The sequence below is a fragment of the Elephantulus edwardii genome, unplaced genomic scaffold (genome assembly GCF_000299155.1).
Source record: "Elephantulus edwardii isolate Elephantulus edwardi_28Jun2011 unplaced genomic scaffold, EleEdw1.0 scaffold00240, whole genome shotgun sequence".
Classification (NCBI taxonomy): Eukaryota; Metazoa; Chordata; class Mammalia; order Macroscelidea; family Macroscelididae; genus Elephantulus; species Elephantulus edwardii.
Genome location: NW_006399990.1, coordinates 3,773,465 through 3,797,031, shown reverse-complemented (window position 1 = coordinate 3,797,031; position 23,567 = coordinate 3,773,465). Strand labels below are relative to the sequence as shown.

General features: G+C 36.1%; 1 pseudogene; it reads left to right on the top strand.

The window, feature by feature from the left end:
* Nucleotides 1–21,657, top strand: part of LOC102864005 — a 180,845-nt pseudogene extending 159,188 nt beyond the window's left edge.
* The last annotated feature ends 1,910 nt before the right edge of the window (nucleotides 21,658–23,567 follow it).

Genomic DNA, 23,567 nt, shown 5'->3' with positions numbered 1-23,567 from the left:
GCTCACATGTAGTTATTTGATCCTTTACTATGAACCAAAATTTATTTAGTGGCTTTACAGGAGGTTAGTATTCAAAGGCCATGATAACTAACAGAGGTTTATATATCAATTCTGGTATTTGATACTGTGAAAATACAGAGCTGAAAGAGAAAAATTCAAGTTTGCTAATAGAAATTTACTGTACCAGTTCCTCACCAATCAGATTGCCAATCACACCTCATTAGTTTCCTAATTAAACCTTATGTGTAATATATACATACAAATCATGTTTTCCAGCTACTAAAATAATTATGTTCATTTTCCAAAAGGCTAATCACATTAAATTATTGAACCTAGAAGAAATAAAATTCTATAACTATAATAACTCAAACTTGCCAGCTTGATCTCATTTTCAAAGAATAAAAATATCTATCAAATAAAATTATTATTCTTGGAAGGTTACTTTTTTCCTGGTAGCAATCAGATTTTAATTACGAACTGTGCAGCAAATATGACAAATAGGCAGTAAAACCAAATGACTATCTCTTACCCAGTCAGTTTTCTTCTTTCTTTTTCTTTCTAATTATCTTTTAAAAGGAGAAATTATTATTTTAAGTCAAAGAAAGACAGAATTAAGTATAAAAGCCCAGGAAGAATATGGTAATATCTTCAAGTCTCTAGCATAATGAAAAAAAAACCTTTTCAATAGTGTCTTTGCAGGGCAGTGTCATGCATTGAAAATAGCTGTGATTTGACAATAGATCATACAAATATTTTTATCAATGAAACACTACAATGTGAAATCCCTTATGAAGTTTCTCTTTAAAATTTTTTAGCATTTACGTATTTGCACATGTAAGAAACATTACCAGAGATAACAAGTAACTTTTTTTCTTCTGAGTAATGTAAGAAAATAACAATCATGATGGTTGTGTGGAATGGATGTTTTATTTATGCTACTACTAAAATATAGGGGAAAGATAAGATGTTTAGTAGATAGTTTGCATTTAGTATTTTATATACAGTAAAACTGCAAAACATAGTTTTCTGCATCAACTTAGAAAGGCTTAGCCCTGAGACAGCAAGAGACCTTATCCAAAATGAACCTAAAAACTCATGTGTTTGAGGAGAATTGGTGAAGGTCACTGGTGTCAAAGTGACTGAACCTACAGCAAACAGAGGTGGTGTTTGGAGACTTTGGGGGAAGATGATGCAGGCATAAACCCATGATGTTAACACTGTAATCTCTATTTTTTATTGAGAATTTGTATAAATCACTTTCATTTGATAAATGCAAATATACTTCAAATATGTCCATAACCCTGACTACTTTAAGTAGCAACTGAATTCTGTTTTATTATTTTTATGTGCGGTGGAGCTGGTTCCAACTCAAACATGACTCTTCAGTGATTTTTCAGAGGCTGAGAATCACATGAGAAGAATTTACTTAACTTTATCCAGCACAACTCCTTACGACTGAATATACCAGAGTATCCCAGTTTATTATTATTGTTGTTGTTGTTGTGTACCATTGTGTTGGAACCGGCCCATTGCTGACTCTCCGGTGGGTTTTCAAAGGCATTAAATCAAAGGGAGCTCTGGTGGCCTAGTGGCAAAAAGCTGTACTGCAGTCCCAGAGCTACAGGGTTTGAATCCACCAGATACTTTGCTGGGGAAGGAGGGGCAATCTTCTCCTGTACCAGCCAGAGCAGATTTGACAATATACACACACAAAAGAATGTGTGTGTGTGTGTGTGTGTGTGTGTGTGTGTGTGTGTGTGTATTTTTTTTTAAAGGCACTAAATCATCAGGTGAGATTGTCCATCCTTAGTCACAGCAATATTTCAAGGCTAGTCCAAACTTTGCAAAGATACCTTCATGTTATCTTCTTTCTCTTTAAAGGGCCACTGTTGAGATTCTTTGATTTTTTAACATTTATATTGGTTTGTATACAAAATTCATATACATGGCACTTCATTCACATACATTGTGTTTTACATTCATACACATCATTCATATTGTGTTTCATATCAGCATTCCAATACGTTGAGTTTTATAAAACCAGTCATCTTGATCAGTGCCAATTATTACCCTCTCTTTCAGGTCCCTAGTGGACCTTACCTAAAATAAATGTTTTCATAGTACTGATTTTAACATAAAATTTAAAGTATAAGTTTTACTGCATATTTAGATTTACTGAAAGTTTGTGAGGCTGGTATAGCATTCTCAGAGACTACACATCTTTATTCCATGGAGCAGCTGCTAGATTCAGGCCTTCTGCCTTTTGATTGCCAGAATAACTCCTTACCAACATATCACTATCAGATAAACTCTGTGTTTTGTTCAGAATTGTCTCTTTCATCCTAAGGGTTAGTTTTTGGTGTCTGGTTTTGTTTGTTTGTTTGTTTTTCTGTTCAAGGTATCGCACAATATTAAGTAATTATGTGCTCTTAAGTTCTTTCTGGTCATCATAATTTATCAGAATGTTCCTGTTTCTGATGATTTGGCAGTATGGAAGAGTATTGTTCAGATATTTAGTGAAATATATTTTATTTGGTATTTGTCTAACATTCCTCATTATACAAAGCTTTTGGATTTGGGACCAAATAACCCAGAAGTAAAGTGCTTTCTTATTGAAGACTTTTAACTATAGATAACAACTAATTGTGGGTAACAATGAGATGAATGGGAATTCCAGAACACTTGATTGTGCTCATGTGAAACCTATTCTTAAACTAGGAAACAAGTATATGAAAAGAGCAAGCAATCACTACATCTTTCAAAATCAAGAAAAGCGTGCATCAGCAATGTGTCATTTAGCCATATGTTTTCAAACTTTATGCCAAACAGATCATTCAGGAGACTGTACTTTATGAAGTAGAATGTGACATAAGGATTGGAGGAGATTTATCAACAACCTGAGTTATGTAAATGATACAATCTTGTTTGCCAAAAGTGAGGAGGACCTAAAATGTTTGGTGCGAAATGTCAATGGCTGCAATAATCAAAATGGGTTGCATCTCAATATCAAGAAGGCAAAGATTCTCACCAGCTGGTAAATTGGCAATATCAAGATAGATGGAGATAATATTAATGTTGTTATCAACGTCATCTTGCTTGAATCTTGGCACCAGGAGGCAGGAAATCAAAAGATGAGCTGCACTGGAAAAGTTTGCTGTTAGGGACCATTCCAGAGTACTGAAGAGTAATGATGTCAGTCTGGAGACTAAGGTGAGTCTGATCCAGGCCATAGTCTTTGAAATTATTTGCTATGCATCAGAAAGATGGACAATGATTAGGGATAATCGAAAGAGAATTGATGCTTTTGAGTTGTGGTGTTGGAGAAGAGTATTAGACATACCATGGATTGCAAAGAAAACAAACAAGTCTGTCCTGAAGAGGCTGAAACCAAGTTGTTTCCTGGAGGCAAAGATTCTGAAACTCCTTCTCACAAACTTTGAGCAGGAAAAACCAGTCCTTAGAGAAGGCTATCAATGTGGAACTGTGGAAGGTCTGTGCCAGAGAGACTGGTTGAGATGGATAGATACAGTAAGTGTGACAATGGGAGTAGGTATGTCATAGACAGTGAGATTGGCCCAAAATAGGGCATGGTTCGGAATTGTTCATAGGGTCATTATGAGCTGCAAGCGACTCGATGACACATAATAACAACAACATCATAAGATTTTGACTTATTACTATTGATGTTGATTTTGATCAGCATTTCACTCATGTTTTGCTTGTCAGCTTCTCCAAAGTGTATTTATTCTTCCCACTTTGGGCTTTTATTCCCCATACTATTTTCAGTGGAAGGAGTCTCTATGTTCATAGTCACTTAAGGAATGAGGATCTGTTTAAAGACACAGTATATATACATATACTATTTGGAATTCTACAGAGAAGATGTATTTGTTCTCCCTTTTCTATTAATTATTTTTCAATTAGTTATTTTTATAAAATCATAGCTATTAAATTGTATTTTGAGTTATAATCCAATATTATTCCAATTTACTTTTTCCCTAATTTTTAACAAAGACTGAAAACAACGTTTCATTTAGCAGACTTGTAAACATGTAGGGAAATCATTACCAAAGCCATCATTGTATTATTGATTTGTATATTTTATCTGAATTGGGCCTATAATCTCTACTGCTTGCCTCTATATTTGCCTGGAAAACCAAAATCATTGTGTAGAAATTAGCCAGTTCCTGTTTAACATGATGACACCTGAGATCTGTGACTTCTAGTACCATTTTTTAATAAAGGCTACAAGGTAAGCAACATTTTATTTAGTTTGTCAAGAGAAACTCTGAAGTTATCATTCACTCGACAAGTTTATATGCCATGTCAGTATTTCTAAAAAGATCCCCAATAATAATGGTAGAGGAAAGCAGAACAGTAATATTTTTTTTTCTCAGCAAAGAAAGCTAAACATAGACAATCAAGACCAATCAAATATTGGCATTCTCTGAGAACCACAGAATAGTTGTGTGAAAAGATTTTTTTTTAAAAGAAACAAAACAGAACAGTGCTACAGTGTCTCATATTGTTCAATGATACTGATTTTCTCTAAATGCAGTTTCAGTGGATTTAAGAATGTTAGGAATTACAGCTATGCATCATTTAACAACTGTGATATGGTCTTTGAAATAGGATATTATGTCATTTTTAGGTTTGTCAAATACCATATTATTATATGCAAGCTGTACCTTTACAATCAGTAGTTAAATCTCCATAAATAAAGCCTATTATGTGTAACTGCTGGCCTAAACCTAGAGCTATATCTCTAGATACAGGTGGCTGACTTTGATGAGTGTGTGACTAAAGTGACAGCCATTCAACATGATGAGAACATGATGAGACAGTTTTGGGGGTGTGGACACAGGTGCTGTGGCTAGGGACAGCTGCTTGGAGCAAGAGTAGCTGCCATGCACCAGGAGTGAGAGGAGGTGGATGAGGCATGCGGATGAGGCCAGAGGAAAGAAATGAAAATGTCCTGTGGGAATTAGCATGAATTTCTCATTCACTTAGCAAATTTAGAGAGGCAGAGATCCTAGAGAAAGATGGGCATATGCTCCCATGTGATTTATAGACTCAAAACTCACTGGAGGGTCAGCTATGAGTCAGTTTCCAGAGAGTTGCTAACCCAAAGGCCAACGCTCCCTGATGATAGGGAGAAAGATAGACAATTTCCTTTGGTGTTTGCCAATAGAAGCTCACTATCATTTCAAAGAAATTCCAAAGATACTGAGATTGATTGAGGGGGTTTATAAATATGTTTAATCACCTCATTGTTGTTGTTGTTGTTAAGTGCCGTCGAGTTATAGCGACCCTATGAAGGAGAGTCCTCGACGCTTGGGTGCCTTTCATCCTCTCTCCAAGTTCACAGGGTTTCCGGAGGCAAGCTATTAAGGAAGTGGATGCCACTCCTCCTTCCGCGATCACCTCATTAGAGTGCAAAATTATCAAAGCTGATCTTCCAGTGAGTTTCTGGAGGCTATAAATCACAGTGGAGGATACTGACCTTCTCTCTTTGGCAAAATGGTTGGTAAATTCTAACTTCTTGAGAGCAAAGTCTGAAGAAGGGCATCAGTGTAACTCCTTAAGGACTATGCCATCAGAGCTCCCTTTTTGAACACTGTTGTTATTGTTGTGTGTGAGTCAGACCAACCCATAGCGGACTCTCCAGCAGGATTTCAGAGGTAGTAAATCATAAGCAGTGTCATGATGGATGAGGAAGAGATTGAAACTATCAACAGTTTCACCTTGTTTGGATCCACAATTAATGCCGTTGGTAACAACAGCTTGGAAATAAGAAGACACATTGCACTGGGAAAAGCTGCAGTTGGGGACCTCTCCAAATTATTTGGAAGTAGTGATTTCAGTTTGAGGACTAAGGTGCATCTGATTCCGGCCTTAATCTTTCCGATTGCTAGCTGTACATCTGAGACCTGGACAATGAATAAGGATGACAGAAAGAGAATTGACACCTTTGAGGTGTGGTGTTAGAAAAGAGCACTGAATATCCCTTGGACAGCCAAGAGAATGAACAGATATTTCTTGGAGATGGTGCAGCCGGAGTGCTCTTTGGACTCAAGAATAATGAGGCTTTGTCTCACATACTTTGCACATGCTGAAAGGATGAAGGCTCGGTGAAGGAGAGGAAAACCCTCATCCAGGTGGATTGACATGGTGACTAATAGACTAGGCTCTTGTGTGGCAGAAAGTGTGAGGATGACACAAAACAGAATAGGGTTCAGCTCTTTTGTTCACAGGGTCTCTATGAGTCATGCTAGACTCAATGGAACCTAACAACAACAACAACAAATCACAAGGGAGGTGAATGCTCATCTTTCTCGGAGCAACTGGTTAATTGAAATCCTTCATCTGGAGTTGATAGCATAGGTTTTTACCATTAGGACTTCAGAGCTCCCTTTTTAAACATTAAGTTTAAATACTATAAATGCTAGCTGCTTCCCTTTCAAAAACAGAGCAGAAAACACAATACTATTTAGTACATAAGGTTATAATTTAGCAGCAATATGTAGTGCTAATATAATATAATATGGCAATAATCTATATTGATTATTTTGCTGTAGAGGTCAAGGCACTATGGATATCATTGCTGATATCAGATGTTTTATTGACTATGCAAAGGCATTTGATTGTGGATCATATTTACCTATAACTTGGTGTTTTTGTTCTTATATGCCATCGAATCTCTTGAGATTCATAGCAACCCTATGTCCTAAACCCTGCTCTATCCCAAGCTAATCTCACTGCCAATGACGTGCCTATTTGCATTACTCCAGTGACAGAATCAATCCATGTCATAGAGGATCTTCCTCTCTTCACTGTCCCCTCTTCCCAAGCATGACAGCCTTCTCCAAGGACCAGTCCCTCCTTACAACATGTCCAAAATATGTCAGACGAAGCTTCAGAATTCTTGCCTCCAAGGAGGAACCTGGTTTCACCCTCTCCAGGATTAATCTGTTTGTTTTCTTGGCAGTTCATGGTAGATTCAATACTCTTCTCCAGCACCACAGCTCAAAGGCATCAATTCTCTTTCTGTCCTCTCTAGTCATTGTCCAACTCTCTGATGCATAGCAAGTGATTGCAAATACCATGGCCTGTATCAGGCTCACCTTAGTCTCCAGAGAGACAACATTGCTCTTGAGTACTTTAGAGAGGTCCCTAACAGCAAGACTTTCCCATCGCAATACATTTTTTTGATTTCCTGGATGCTGGTGCCAATAGTGTTGACCATCGAGCTGAGCAAACTGAAGCTGTGAACAATCTCAATCTCTTCGCCATCCATCCTGATGCTACCAATTGGTCCAGTGGTGAGAATCTTTGTCTTCTTGACATTGAGCCTCAGTCCATACTGAAGGCTGCAGTCCTTGATCCTCTGCAGCAAGTTCATGAGGTCCTCCTCAGTTTGTTCTTGCAGTCCATAGTGTATTCAATACTCTTCTCCAGCACCAAAGCTCTAAGACATCAACTCTGAGAATGCTAGAACATTTAGTTATGTTAACTCAAAACTTATTCCTACATTAAAAAGCTGTTTTGCTAACGCTGCATGGTTTAAAAATCTATTAATCTATATAATGAGAAAAATCATTCAAGAATCTGAACTCTGTAAAGAAGAATGTGGTATTAGGATCACAGGAAGACTTAACAACCTATACTACATAGATGACACAACCTTTCTTTCTAAAAGTGACAAAGACTAGAAATGCTTACTACAGAAGATCAAAGACTACAGAAGATCAAAGACTACAACCTCCAATATGAACTACATGTCAAAATCAAGAAGGATTACTGCAATCTGGACGGCTTGAGGTTCTAATCCACCAGTTGCTGCATGGGAGAGGGGACAGACAATCTCCTCCCCTGTGAATAAATGCCTCTGAAACCATGTTTGAGGGTCAGCTATGAGTCAATTGTGACTTGATGGCACGGAACATAATCATCAAGATTACCAAAATCCCCACCGTTGCACCAATAAGCAACATCATAATAGATGGGTTGAAAGATCCATCATAACAGAAAGGATTGAAATTGTCATTGATTTCATCTTTCTTAGATCCACACCCTTGACACAAGCAGTCAGGGGATGAGGAGGTAAATGACATTGGAACAATCTGTTGTCTAAATTACTGAGTGGCAACAATCTCAATTGGAAGACTAAGGTATACCTCACTTCTTACACACTTGAAAACTGGACAGTGAATAAGCATGACAGAAGAAGAACCTTTGATTAGTAATTTTGGAGAAGAGTACTTACTATCCAATGGACTACCAAAAGGACAAACTAATATATCTTTAGAAAAGTGCAGACAAAATGCTCCTTACAGGCAAGAATGTCAAAGCTTCATTGCACATGTTTTAAGCATGTTGCTAGAAGAGGCTCTTCCTTTGAAGGGATAACATATGTGGAAAGGTAAAGGCACAGCAAAATAGTTGTTGTTATGTGCCGTCAAGTTGTTTGCGACTCATAGTGACCCTGTGTACAACAGCCCTAAACCCTGCTCTATCCTGTGCCAATCACACTGCCTCTGACATACCCATCCCGATTATCCCAGTCACTGAATCAATCCACCTCAGAGAGGTGCCGTCCCTCCTGTGCCGTCCCTCCATGCTCCCAAACATGATATCCCTGTCCAAGGACCTGTCCCTCCTTAAAACTTGTCCAAAGTATGTCAGACGAATCCCCAGAATCCTTGTCTCCAAGGAGTAGCCTGGTTTACCCCTTTCCAGGATGAATCTGTTTCTTTTCTTGGCAGTCCATGGTACATTCAATACTCTTCTCCAGCACCACAGCTCAAAGGCATCAATTTTCCTTCTATCCTCCCTAGTCATTGTCCAACTCTCTGATGCATAACAAGTGGTTGCAAAGATCATGGCCTGTATCAGGCACACCTTAGTCTCCAGAGAGACACTGCTGGTGCCAAGAGTGTTGACCGTGGAGCCGAGCAAACTGAAGCTGTGAACAATCTCAATCTCTTCGCCATCCATCCTGATGCTACCAATTGGTCCAGTGGTGAGAATCTTTGTCTTCTTGACATTGAGCCTCAGTCCATACTGAAGGCTGCAGTCCTAGACCCTCTGCAGCAAGTGCATGAGGACCTCCTCAGTTTCAGCAAGCAGGGTTGTGTCATCTGCATAACGCAGATTGTTAATAGTTCTTCCACCAATCCTGACTCCACAATTCTCCTCATAGAGGCCAACCTCTCAGATAATCTGCTCTGCATACAGTTAGAAAAGGTATGGAGACAGGACACATCCCTGGCATACACCCTTTCCAATTTTACATAAATTCAATGAGCTGACACTGAGACTGCAGTAATGTGCTTAAGTTTGTCAAAGATGATGAGGATGGCACAGAATAGGAGAGGGTTCTGATCTGTTGTGTATAAGGTCACTATGAGTCGTATTGGACTTTATGACACATAACAACCATAATAACAAATCTGTTGATGGTTTTCCTAATGGATGTTATGCAAATTAAGCAATTCAAACCTTGATTTTATAATGTTATTGGCAATAATTCTTTGTGCTTTCTATAATTCTTTCAGTATCCCTTTTTTCTAGACAATACTTTTGAATTTTAGTAGATGTAAATATTAATCACAGACTTTCAATTTTTCTCTGAAAAAGCATCTCAGTAAGGCTGGATGTTTCATCATTTCATTAAAAAAATACAAATATGTTTAGCTATATATTTATTGCACTGTGAATTGTGGAGGAATGTTTGTTCTGTAGTTCACAAAGATTTAGTAAGTAAGAGTTAATTCTATTGCTGTAAACAAAAATCTCTATCTAAAATTAAAAAAACCCTAACTTGCTAGACTAAGGGCAAAAGTGCATGGAATAGAAGACTGACTTGAGACTTTCCCATAAGCAATTTTATAGAGCTTGTTATAAATATAATTCCAAAGGAGATGGTGGTTGAAATTCAAGAGCTCAGAGAGTCCATCATTTTTATATAACATTTAATTAAACTTCTAATTAAAATTGCTTGTTAGATAACTTGGCATGATTTAACTAATAACATGTAGTGATTACTATCCAGTTTCCAAAGGTGCCTAAGTAGGAAGTTTGAATTAAACCTATGGCTTGGCGGGGTTGTTTCAACCCCAGTTAAAGTTATAGTACAGCAATATACAATCCACCAATGATAGCAATTTAAGAAACTTGGTATTGTTTGAGAGAACAGTAATAACTCTTCAGACAATGAACCAGTCTGACTTAAATACAGCAAGCAGATCCATTGCTTCTTGGCTAGCAGCAATAAGCCAAAACAAGGCAAAGCTATTCGCATTTTCATGACAGGGCTTAATAGTGATGTTTTGACATCTCCGTGATTTAGACAATTTGGTTGCAAATAACTACTTCATAAATTCTGTGAGTGAAAGGAAAATTGCACTCAGTTCAGTTAAAGCATTTTTAAGAAACTCTATCTGTTGCAGACTTGTAAAATAAAGAGGGGTGAAAAATAAGTAAAGTTACCAGTATTCTCTGCATTAACTAGTATTTTTTAAAATATGAGAATATTGTTGGATCACATCACTTACTTTTTAAATCAATTTCTTTCATTTAAGTCAAGGGTTACATTTTAACAGCTCGTTAGATATTGTATTCTGATGCCTGCTTTCATTTTTTTTTCTTCTACAGGCTAATGGGTGAGTTTTTGTAGTGTAGTCCATAGGAAAATGCACTGCAAACCCAAAGGTTGCACCTCTGGCAATTCAAATTCACTAGAAGCAGCCTGGAATAACAATGGGGGAAATCTCATGATTTACAGCCTCAGAAACCTGCAGGAAGGTTAGCTATAAATGAGTCTGTTCTGACTCAACAAGGAGAGAGAGGAAAAGAGGCAGAGAGAGAAAAAGACTGGGTATTGTATTTCCTTGTTAACTCTCCCTAAATAGTGTGTAGACTTCTGGAATAAAATGATAAATCTTGAATCTTGGATATGAGCATTAGAAATACAGAGAACAGGTTTTCAGTTATCCTTGTTGTTGTTGTCAGGTATTGCTGAGTCGAGTATGACTCATAGTGACCCTATGAACAACACAGATCTAAGTCCTGCCCTATCCTGTGCCATCTTCATACTTTCTGACACACTAAAACCTATTGCGGCAGTCACTGTTTCAATCCACCTGGCTCAAGTTCTTCTTCACCATGTCCCTTTCCAAGGAATAGCCCCTCCTAGAAACATGCCAGAAGTAGGTGAGGCAAAAAGTCGTCATCTTTTGCTTCCAAAGAGCACTCTGGCTGCACTCTCTCAAAGACGTATTTGTTTGTTCTTTAGGCTGTCCCTGGCATTTTGATATCCTCCAGCCCATTGCTACTGTCCCTGTGTTGATCCATCTTATTTAAAGTCTTCCTCTCTTTATCTGACCCTCCACCTTTCTCAGCAGGGTGTCTTTTCTCCAAGAATTGGCCTCTCCTAGCAACATGCTCAAAGTGTGTTAGAGAAAGTGTCATAGTCTTTCACAATGTACCTACAGTGTTTAGAATGACAATTAGTAGCACCAGCATCTGAAATAGTAATTATTTGTCATTTTTAAAATGTTCTCTCTTAACAGACCCTATTTCTCTAATTACATGTTGACCAAGGGATTAGCCATTCATATGTTTATAAAGTGGAAAAACTTATTTAAATCTGTTTTGTTTCACCTTTCATTCTCATTTTGAAAGAGGGCAAGAAATAAGAGATTCTTTTGCATCTCTTACATTAGATGCATGCATCTAACTGGGTTTTTTTTTTAAATTAATTTTAATGAAAGTTTACAGAGACTTTGGATTTCCATTCATTCATTGTTGCACTTTTCACCCTGCCCAACCTCCACCTCCTCCCCCAGTTCACTCTTCTCTTGGAAAAGTAAAAGAAAAAATTTTTTCATTGTTATACACTCCCTCCAGCCAAGTCCACTCTATTACGCAGCCTTCGTTCTGGACTTCTGTCATGACAATAATACCTAGTCCTATATCCCTTTTAAACAGTTCTCTCCCTCATCTTTATCAATGCTTTTATGGTCTTTTGCAATAGGCCCAAGTATTTTTCTCTTCGTTTGTGAGTTAGCTTTGTTATCCATTATATGAAGTACAGTAAAGTATAAATAGACCATCCCCCAAACCTACTACTATCAAATGGACTAATACTCAAGGCAAACGTGTGGACTGAGAACTAAAAACTGTTGCCTAAGTTTTCCAGGCTGTAAATTTTTGTAGAAACAGACTTCCCCATCTTTCTCCTGTGTAGCCGCTGGCAGGTGAACTGATGATCTATAGTTTAGCAGCCAAATACTTTAATCACTATGTTACGAGGACCTCTATACAGATTGACTTGAGATGGAGTTAAATCCAGAGACTAATTGGGCTATAAAAATGACTAGGAAACAGTGCTTTGGAATTCACTTCTGTAAATCTGCCAGTGAAAATCTGTGAATCTCAGAACTTATATCCTTGACCTACGATGGCGATCAACGGCAGAGGCCTTCTGTGGTGCATGAGTTTACTACCAATCCATTGACAGAATAAAAAATATTAGACTATTAAAATATTAGTTCCATACTATTTCTTTCCTTTTTATTTTTTTGCCCAAATATGGGACTTTATTATTTTTAACAATTTTTTCCTTTTTAATTTTTTTATTTGGTTAAAATAAGATTTGTTTATTTTAATATGACCCTTATTCAATCATACATACAGACTCTACATCCTTAATCGCAAGGCGAAAGCAATTTTTAAGAGTGGAGCTCCTTTTGATATTTCAATCCTACTATTTTGGCTTGGTGACTGTGCTTGAAGGAACGTTATTGATCTTTTTGGGATATTTGATTACAACATGCATAATATATTTTGAACCAAGAAAGTGCTGAAGATAAGCTTTCTTATCCTTGTTCAGACACTTGAAAATGTGGCTATAAAATGAGAAAAGAAAGAAAAAGAAATCATAAAGCAATGCAATGTACAGTTTAAAAGAACTCAGTGAGGAAGTCCGAGGAGAATTGCCTGTGATTCATATATCTGTCCATTGTTTTCACTATCATTCCATCATGTACCACTTGTTTTTGTTTTACCTGCCTGGATAAATTAGCCAGTAAATTGTCATAAATATACTTAGTTAGCAAGTGTTAGTTTTCCTGAGGGAAACGAGTTCTCATCCTGATTTTCTTCTTGTTAGTTTTAGGTTTGGATGAACTTTAAGAAATTCAAAACAATTAAGTTATTACTCCATTATCAGCTTCTCACTTTATGCCTTAATCACTGTGAATTACTAAGAGAATATATTAATGTAAAAATTCTGAACCATGGAATTTCCCAACTGAGCCAGGGAGAACATCCCAAAGTTATTTAAAATAAGGTTACTAGATAAATTATATTTCTTCCTCAGATAATACTATCATGTCAAGAATTTCTCTTTTTACACATATATTCACACTTTTGCAAGGGTGTATTGACTAGACCAGATGCGCCACATTGACGGGGCAGAGAATGCATTTTCATTTAAACAAGGAATTTATACAGCCAACTGCAGTCTCTTACCATTTTTATGCACTTCACAGCCTGTGTTCTAATTTTAAATTAGGGTTCTGATGTGTGTATTTATACATAGCCATACTTGAATCAACCTGTAACTGTAAGCCTTTGGGGAGTGATTGTGTTTGAACATCTGGACTCACCACATGTTTTCAGTTGGAAATAAAACATCATTTAGATGATCTGGGTATTTTAAAAGGTAGTCACATTCTATGGGTATATTGGAGGATGAATATAGTGTATTGCAAGTATGAATTTGGAAAAATTATAACAATTGGAGGTGTAAAAATTATTTTTCAAACTAAAATTATTTAAATAAAATACCATCACTCTTCATTCACAAAATTAAGCATTCAGATTATTATTTGAACAAAATAATAGCATTAAATTGTATGACAATCTAACTTAGGTAATGTTTCTGTAAAAAGTGTTTATTATGGTTATAAATTAAATAATCTTTGTCATAATAATTTATATGTACCCTAAGTCATATTATGTAATGTTAAGCATTACCTACATCTTTTGATGTATTAATGTAATACCTTTTAATCACAACTTGAAGTATTTTCATTAAATAATTGCCTAAAGTTTACTGTGTTTTTTTATAATACTTAAAAGACAGTATTGATCTTAGTTTTCTCTTGTAGTAATTGAATTAACCTCTTTATTGGAACCCTATGGTTTGTATTTACAATTTACGTATCTGTCAGCAGAAACTAATTAATTGGAATCTGTTACCTTCTAAGAGTAACCTTAAAGAAGGTAATATTTGCCTGTGTAGATTAAAGAAAAACACTAGGAGCTAATTTGAACAGAACTTTACTGAAATGTCAGAAACCCTTTAATCTAAGACAGAAAGTTCATGTAAAGAAAGACTCTTCAGTCTCTTGACTTCATATGCTAGAAAACTAACAATTTAACCTTTCTACATATGGGTGTGTGTACATTCACCATTATATATGCACCACTATTAGATATTTGAATGACTGCATCACTAAGATCATTTTGTGGTTTGCATGTGTATAGTCTTCAGTAGGCAGATGAATGGATAGTTTTGTTTGAAAGTTGAGACTCCTACCATTTGTGAGTTTATCTATGCATATACTCATATAATTGTGGTTAAAAGCTATTTCCCTTTACTTGATGATTAGTACCCTAAAGATTAGTGAATATGATAAATATTGTAATAAAATAAGTGATCTTTATTTAAGTAGGGTTCTCTGGTAGCCTAGACATGAAGGATTTGCACCATTAAGCCAACGGTGCCATCTTTTTGGTAGTTGGGATCTACCAGTGGCTCCACAAGAGAAGGGTGAACCATCGCCTTCTGTATGATTTACAAACTCTGACAAGCAGAGTCACTATAAGTTGACTCCAACTCAACAACAATGAATTATTTATCTAGAAACCTTGTGATTACTTATATTTCTTCATTTAGTATTTACTTTCTTTTTATTTAGTACTTTATTTAGTAGAATTTATTTATTTCTACTTATTTTTGATAAAAAAGTCAACTCTGATTGTTAACAGCATAATTTTTATCTTGCACTAAAAACGAGATTGTTCCATACAGCTTTATATTAAATTAGTAGATTGTCCCATATGGTACAGTTGTTATTACATTTTAAAGATATTTATGGAATCAGTGTATATAGATATCATAAATATTTTCTAAAGGAGAATACATATAGTTTTGTAAAAGCATTATTTTGTGATATCTTATCCATTGAAAGTTTATGACTACTTCTGGCTTTTATACTATGAACTTTAAAGTGTATTCTGAAATTAATGTAAAAATCTTCAACCAAGATTTTACAATTATAGTTATGCTTTACTTATTTGGATAGCTTCCTGTATTTTACATTCAGACAAATTATAATATTTCAGTCCATGAAGTTCTTCCGAAGGGTCAAAGTTGACATCTATCTGCCTATGGGTATCTTTAAAAAGATGTTATTTGGCAATTGTACTGTGTCTCTAAGATCAACAAGAAGCTCTGATTTTTGAGATCCAACCTCAGTGTAGGAGTATTTTAAAGTGAAGTAAATAAAACAGAAAACTAGCTGGAGGTCCTTCATTACTAATTCTTGCTTGTTATTTCAGAATATTTTAGTTGTAGCTATTTCTACTTCTATGTCAATATTAATATCATCATACAAAAGATATTAGAATTAGGATGCTATTTTCCCTTGTAATTCGAGAGAAATGGTCTTTCATTTCAAATCAAAGACTCATGTGACCCTCACAGAACTATAAATATATAATTCTTGTATAAAATCAAGAAAGAAAACCTTAATAATGAAATGTTAGTCCAAAAAAGGAATATATTTCAACAAGCTACAAATAGATACAGCTTAAATTCTTAATTTAACAAAGAAATAAGAGTATGACTTAACTATTCTTACCATTAGCCAAAGCCTTATCTCTAACTTAAAAATATTAAACTTTAACTGATAAGTTCTATGCCATGTTAAAACTCCATAAGTAGGGCAAAATGGCTGTATAATCTACTTTCCCATTATTACAATACCAATTAAGTGTTCAGCTTGTTATCTCAACCAATAATCCATACACAAAACTATTATGAAATGAAATGTTTTCCTAACTTTCGTCATAGAAAAATTGCAAACTGTTCAATGACATTGAGAGCAAGGAATTTCCCCTCCAGTAACTTTTAACCAACATTGGATAACTGCTCAGATATTATTAAAAGGATAAATCAGTTCCATAATTAAAAAGGAATTTCTCTTCACAATACTTTAAAACAACAAACCCACGGAAATCATGCTATTAACTTTTTCTTTAAAACTCTTGGAAAACTACTGTACTGTTGGGAAATGTTCAGTGTATTTAGATAAAGGAGGTTTGGTACCACCAATCAACTCTAGCTCATAAGGGCAGGATATGGAGAAGATAAAACAAGATGTACGTAATATTTATGTTTATCGATCATGCAATCATGCATCCTGCTTTCAAATGTGTAAATAGAAAGTTTGTACTGTCATATATTGAAGAAGAAATCTAGAACATAACACTTCCACTAGAAAAAGAGATGACAGGTTGAATAATGCTTGAGTTAATATCTTAAAAAAACATCAAAAAGTTTCAAAGCAATGCATATGTCATTTTGTAGTATGTCAACTTACACATATAAGTTGTCTAAATTATCAATATGAGTATTATTAAGCTTTCAAAATCCAAAGGTTACAAGTAACTTTTCTAACTTTATGACCCAAGAAATTTTTCAAGTAAGACATAATTTTGTTATTTTATGTTCATATAAGATAACTGAGTTAAAAAGACATTTTTTTGGTCTCAAAGTCAGACCCCAGGCTCTTCATATCTGAGAAATAGTATTCTTGAGTTTCCTCTTTCCCTGACTATTCTTGAAAGAAAAATATAGAACAGTTCTTTAATCTTCTATTGTTTACTGTGAATATTCTACCTCTGAGAGACACTAAACCTTTCCTCTAGTCCTTCATCTTTCACAATTTTTTGTTCCAAACAGATTCACATATATTCTACTTCAACTTTTTCTTTGTATTTTACTATGATATACTTTCAAAGAATTCTTTACATTCATTCAACAGTTACCAAGTTCCCAATAGTCCAAAAAAAGTCACTGCAGTAATAATTCTTTCCTCCTTTAATTTTCACATCCTCAGTCAATTGAATATTTTACAGATACTCCCCAGGGATTTAAGCCTTTTGTAAGAAAAATTGGAAAATGAAATATTAAGTCATGCACAGGAACAAGAATCTCACGTCTTTCAATGAATTATGCATTATTGCATGTAAATGCTTCTATTTTCACAATACTTGACTGTTAAACATGTGCTGTGCTAGGATTTGCTTTAATCTTACTGCTACACATCTTATTGTGTGTAAGAAGTAAAGTCAGTCACCACTTAAATGCTGCCACTCTAACAGTTTCATACTACAGGTAGTCTCTGGTTTATGAACACTAATTTACATACAACCCATAGTTATAATTCAACCCCTATAAAAGCTATTATATTAAAATTTGAGGTGTTAATAATGACTTGCAATTAAAACCTGCCTCTACTTTGTAACATACCTTAAAACATTATTACCAGTAGTAGCGTAAGTATGTTATTATGATAAAGCTGTTTTAATGTGTCTGAAAGTATTTCTTTAATGTTTTATGCATAGTAAGGTAAACTCATTACTAAATATGCTAAGGCAAATATTTAACTAATTTCAGATGTAATTCAAATTTAGCCATTCCAATTTAAGTTCAAGTTCAACTTAAAGACAAACTTTGGAACAAAATCTAAGTAGATAGGTACTAGGGACTCCCTGCACCAGCATTAAAGTATATGCAGGGGAGTTCAATGAGGGGTGCCTCATATCAAATACAGTTACTAAAAGAACATTACAGATACACAAAGATTTTAAAAGTACAAATGTTCTTTTGGGTTCATCTGAGTTCAATTTCAAGTAAAAAATGGTTTTGTTTTGAAATCTGTCTATTGCTTTTTTGGTCTGTTCATATGTAACACTTTAACTAGACCTCCAAGTCACTGGGATCCTAAGTGGGACAGCAGAATGCAGTCAAAGTGTCGAGTGAATACCACCAACTGATATTCACCACAGAACTGAATAGAGCAACATTTTACAAACCTGTTGACAATATCTCTCCGATATTCTCTACAGTCTCATCATGTCTCCTTAATATGTTTCTGAGATTGCAGCTCTCCCACCAATGTCAGCAACACCAGATGACCTGTGCTAAGTGCTATCTTGATGTGGAAAACACAACCCAAAACCATTGACAAGTGAAAATAGAGCTGAGTTACAAAAACAAAATTAATTGCTTATTCAAAAACAAGTTTGAAATTCACAAGTATCATACAGTACATGAATTACCAACTACCAGTTTTCTTTGGTCCCAGATATTCCACATAGTTTATTGTCTATCAAGTTTCTCTCCACAGATTTATGCTCATGATAATACCCTGGCAGACACAATCAATGTTCATGTACTGAATGAAAAAATTACCCCACACTGTAATGATTTGATCAAACTCCACAAGTTCTGTGTGATTCTTCCAAACTACAGAAGTTTAAAAAAAGGCAAAAACACTAAGCTCTTACACAACAAAAGGCAATGACAAGATAGATTATGACTTGTACAAATGATCACAATAATTCAGTACATTTAGTAATAATATGCAATGTAAAAATGCATCTCAGAGCACAGTTTGCGATCAAGTTTCCAACTGTGAACTCAAAAGCTCATGGAAATGCAGCCAATCATGCAGATTCCTCTTTGGAAAGATTTAGTAGTTCTTTCATTATTTGCAGTTTTTCTTATGAAATTATTTACTTGGAGGGAAATAAATATAAGGGGAAGAAAAAAAAACCACAAAACCTAAACCAAACAAACAGCACAACATACACCAGGCATTGCAATATAAAGTATGTGAAACTATACTGGTATCACAAATAGATAAATCTTAATAACATCTTACCTGTAGTAGCAGAGTGTCTTGACAGTGTTGAGTCTCAAGGAGATGCAGGTCTCTACCTCAGAAAACACGGGGGTGTTTGCCTTCCCAGTTTCGGCAGAGCTAGAGTGTTCTCTGCATAAGTAATAAATGAGCTCTTCAAAGTCCGTCTGACCACGGTGCTAATGGACAACAGTTAGAATCACTGCTCGAAAGCCTGCTGATGCTGCTTCTGCAGCCTTCTGCCTTTGCAAGGCAACCTACTACATGAGTGTACCAGAGATCATTCTTTTCGCCCCTCTTTCCCCCCTCCTCTTGCGTGGTCTTTCTTTCCCCGTTATCTCAATGTGCGTCTCCTGCTCTCTCTCTAATGGAGAGTTATCGTTTGGCTTATTCTGCTGGCAGACAGAGGACAGGCTGGCAGGCAACTGTGCAGTTCCCTCCTGCTGAGGCACATGAATGTGTTGTGAATAAAGACAAAGCCCCGAACCAGCGCAGCATGCTACTCCCAGGAAGAGCGCTGCAATGATACTCAGCAAGGCTCCTCAGCACGCAGGCTGGCAGCCCTGGGGATGGACATCATGCCCTTAACTCCCCCTCCCAGGGACACGCAGCAGAAACTTTGGCTCAGGACTTTGTCACTGCTTTAAGGGCACCATGTTTTCTGAGGGTAGGAGTTCTGGTATTAAACTATCAGAGCACCTTGAGCAAAAGCATGATACTTTTTCTTCAAACTTAAAACTTGGAGCACCCCGCTGAATCCAAGTTGTTGCCAAAGTAACGGGATTTTCTAACTTTATAAGGTGAAGATAAGATCACTTATACTAGGCACCGAATAAATGTTTTCTGCGAAGCGGAAGATGGATTTCTGTAGTCTGGGTATTCCTCAGGGACTAAGTGAGGAGGGGTTGAGGGCAGGGAGGGAGAATAGGCAAACAAAAAGCTCCCTATCTTACAGGTGACAAAAATAGAAACTGAGATAAACTAAAGTGAAATTGATGAATGAGTCTGGAAGAACATAGTGCAGCACAACAAAGTAAATAAATGAGACTGGCTGGTTTTCTGCAGCGATCATTTGGTTTTGATAACAGTAAGTGACTCTACTAACAGCGGATGTTTTGTTAGGATTTTTACAATTACTAATAGATAAATAATGATAGACTAATAATCCTGTAATCGGCAATGATTTTTTAATAGCTATTAGCCTGCAGGTGCTTCTCTAACACCTATGCTGTTGTTGTTATTCTATGCTAATGAATTTACAGGAAGTTACTGAACTGTGGAGACATATCTTTAGTACATATTTTCAAACACTGGTTTTGATTAACTTATACGATGTAGAGACACTCTTTAGAATACGTAAAACCAAAACACAGAGGAGCCTCTGGTCAAGTAGTTTGCTAGGAGATGCACCCTAACTCTTTCTCTGGCTGTTCAAATCTACCAATAGTTACATGGGAGAGGGACTGGCTATCTCCTCCCTTGTGAGTTATAAATTTGAGAATTAATGGAAGGTCAGCTTTCAACAGAAACCAGCTAGATGGCAATGATTCTGAAACTATTTAAACAGCGGTGTTGGGGGGGGGTTATTGTGGTTTGGGGTTTTTTTGTTGTTGTTGTTGTTTTTGTTTTTTAATTAAGTAGACTTCAACATTGTTATTGTTTTGTACCGTAGAGTCCAGTGGAACTGACCCAGGTTTTCAGAGGCAGTTAAATGCACAGGAAGAAATTGCCCATCCTTCTCCCGCGGAGCAGCTGGTGGTCTCGAACTGCACATTTGGGATTGCAGCAGAGCTTCTTGCCATTAGGCCACCAGAGCTCCCTAAGTTAACATTAGTTTTATTTATAAATGAAAAAATACCTGAGATAAGTAGTCATTGAAAACTTTTATGAGTTTAGAATTGCCTCAGTATCAAAATGAGACCAAGGAATAATTGTGGCCTTTGAATAGTAGTGTTGGAGAAGATCATTCAATAACCCTTTGACATCCAGAAGAAGAAACAATTCTGTCTCTGAGGAAGTGCAACCAGGGTGCTTTTTAGAGACAAGGATGATGAAACTTGTCTCAGACTTAAGCATCTTGACAAGGTTCTTTTATCTTGACAGGTCATCTTGTCAAGAACAGACAGTCTTTGGAAAAAGACATCAGGCTGGGTAAGGTGAAGGATCAGGGAAAGAGAGAAAACCCTTAACAAGATCGGTGGACACAGTGATTGTAACAGTGGGAGTGAACATGACAGAGATGCTGAAGATGACACATGATAAGACAAGATTCAAATCTGTGCTTCATAGGGTCACTGTAAGTCACAGTCCACTCAAAGACACCTAATATAAGAAACAACTGAATTAACGTGTGTTTCTTCCAAATGCCTTCTCTATTGCTTTTCTTTGCTCATTCAACAGCATTTTTGAGCTGCAAGGCCATATAGGACCTGGACACACAGAGCAGATGCCTAGAGGATCAGTGCTGCCTGCAATGGTGTCCAAAGGCCAAGGCGGTGAAAAGGATCATTTCTTCCCTGCAACTGGACCAGTAAAAAACGAAAGGGAGCTGGGCCACTCTGCTCAGATTCCCACAGGCCACCAGGAGGCCCTGATTGAAAAAAGGATTCTCTGTAGCCTCTGCAGTCACGTCAGCCGTTTTGTTAATGTGTAAAATAATCAGATAAATAGATTTCCAACTATTGTTGTAAATGTGAAATGTCAAGCTGGTCAATAAGTGTAATAGTCAATAGGTGTAATTGCAAACAGAACGTTTTGATCTTAAAGAGAACAAAGAGTTCAATAGTTAACTCACAAAAGATAAAAATCCTTTGTACATATTAAAAATTCTCAGTCATTAGTTGTTAAGAACATAGAAAATAAAAGTATAATGAGATAAAAGTATAATTTTTAAAAAATTCAGGTGAGAATTTAGGAGAAAATTATTGTTTCATATCTCACTGTTTTAGAGAATTTTTTGGCTGCTTCTTAAAATGCTAACCATTTACATATGAGTGAACAATTCTAAGACTATAAGTAACACTCAAGATAAATAAAATTTATAAATATATGCATATCTATAAAATACCAAAGACTTGTCTACAAATATTTGTAAAAATAACCAGAAACCAAGGGTAAAAAAAAAATCATCACATTAAAGACTCACTACCGTCCAGTTATTTCCCATATATAGTGAATCTCTGTTAGGTTTCCAAAGCTGTAAGTCTCTTTAGAACAAGATTGCACATCTTCTTTCCATGGGACTACTAGGGGTTTTGAACTGCCCAAAATGTTACAAATATGACCCCAGAAATCTTTAAATATGTGACAACATAAATGAAATTGGGAATCGGTACAATGGAATATTATTCATCATTTAAAAAGGAGCAAATTACTTATAAATACACATGAAAGTCTAAAAAGCACAATGCGGTACATACAAAAATCTTGGTACAAACTAGCACATGCTATAAATTTCTCTGTATAATAAAGAATTAAAATTAGTAATCCTTGATATAAAACAGGTCAATGTGTTCTCTAAGGTCAAGGTTATTGTACTAACTATAGGTATATTCATATGCCCAAACTCATGTAACTGTATGCTTAAAATTAGTACACTTTATTTTATGTAAATTATAGCTTCATAAAGTTTATTTTGAAGGGGAAATATGGAATTGGCCATTGATCATTAAGTACCTTGTTCAAGATCACACAATTAATAAATACCAAAGAAGGAATCTAAATTGTTTCTTTAAACCACTTTTTTATGCTTACTTAATAAAATTATAAATATTTGGATTCAGACAAACAATAAATGTAAGGGAATAATAAGACAAGGATAGAAGAAACAAGAGAATGTGGAGATTCACTTGAGCTAGAACTTGTAGAATATTGTTGACATGTGACTCAATTCCAGGTATGAACTACTTAATAGATATTTCTCCTTTTATTTGTGGTCTCTGAATATTTGAGCTCTCACTTTTTATGACTAATCAATTTATTTTTATCTATGTACATATACACCATCTCATATCTGGGTTTCTGCTGATTTGACTTCGTCTTTAATTGTATAACTACAAATGTCACAATTCCTTGTGAATAATCTTGTACAGAACTTGTTGTGTCTGTTGTTGTTGTTGTTATGTGCCATTGAATCACTTGAGACTCATAGCGACCCTATGCACAACAGCCCTAAACTCTGCTCTATTCTGTGCCAGTCGCACCGTCTCCGACACACCCATCCCGATTAGCCCAACCACTGAATCAATCCACCTCATAGAGGGCCTTCCCCTTCTGCGCTGTCCCTCCACTCTACCAAATATGATGTCCCTCTCCAAAGACCTGTCCCTCCTTGCAACATGTCCAAAGTATGTCAGATGGAGCCTTAGAATCCTTGCCTCCAAGGAGAAGCCCGATTTGACCCTTTCCAGGATGAATCTGTTTTCCGAGCAGTCCATGGTACCCTCAATACTCTTCTCCAGCACCACAGCTCAAAGGCATCAATTTTCCTTCTCTCATCCTTAGTCATTTTCCAACTCTCTGATGCATAACAAGTGATAGCAAAGACCATGGCCTGTATCAGGC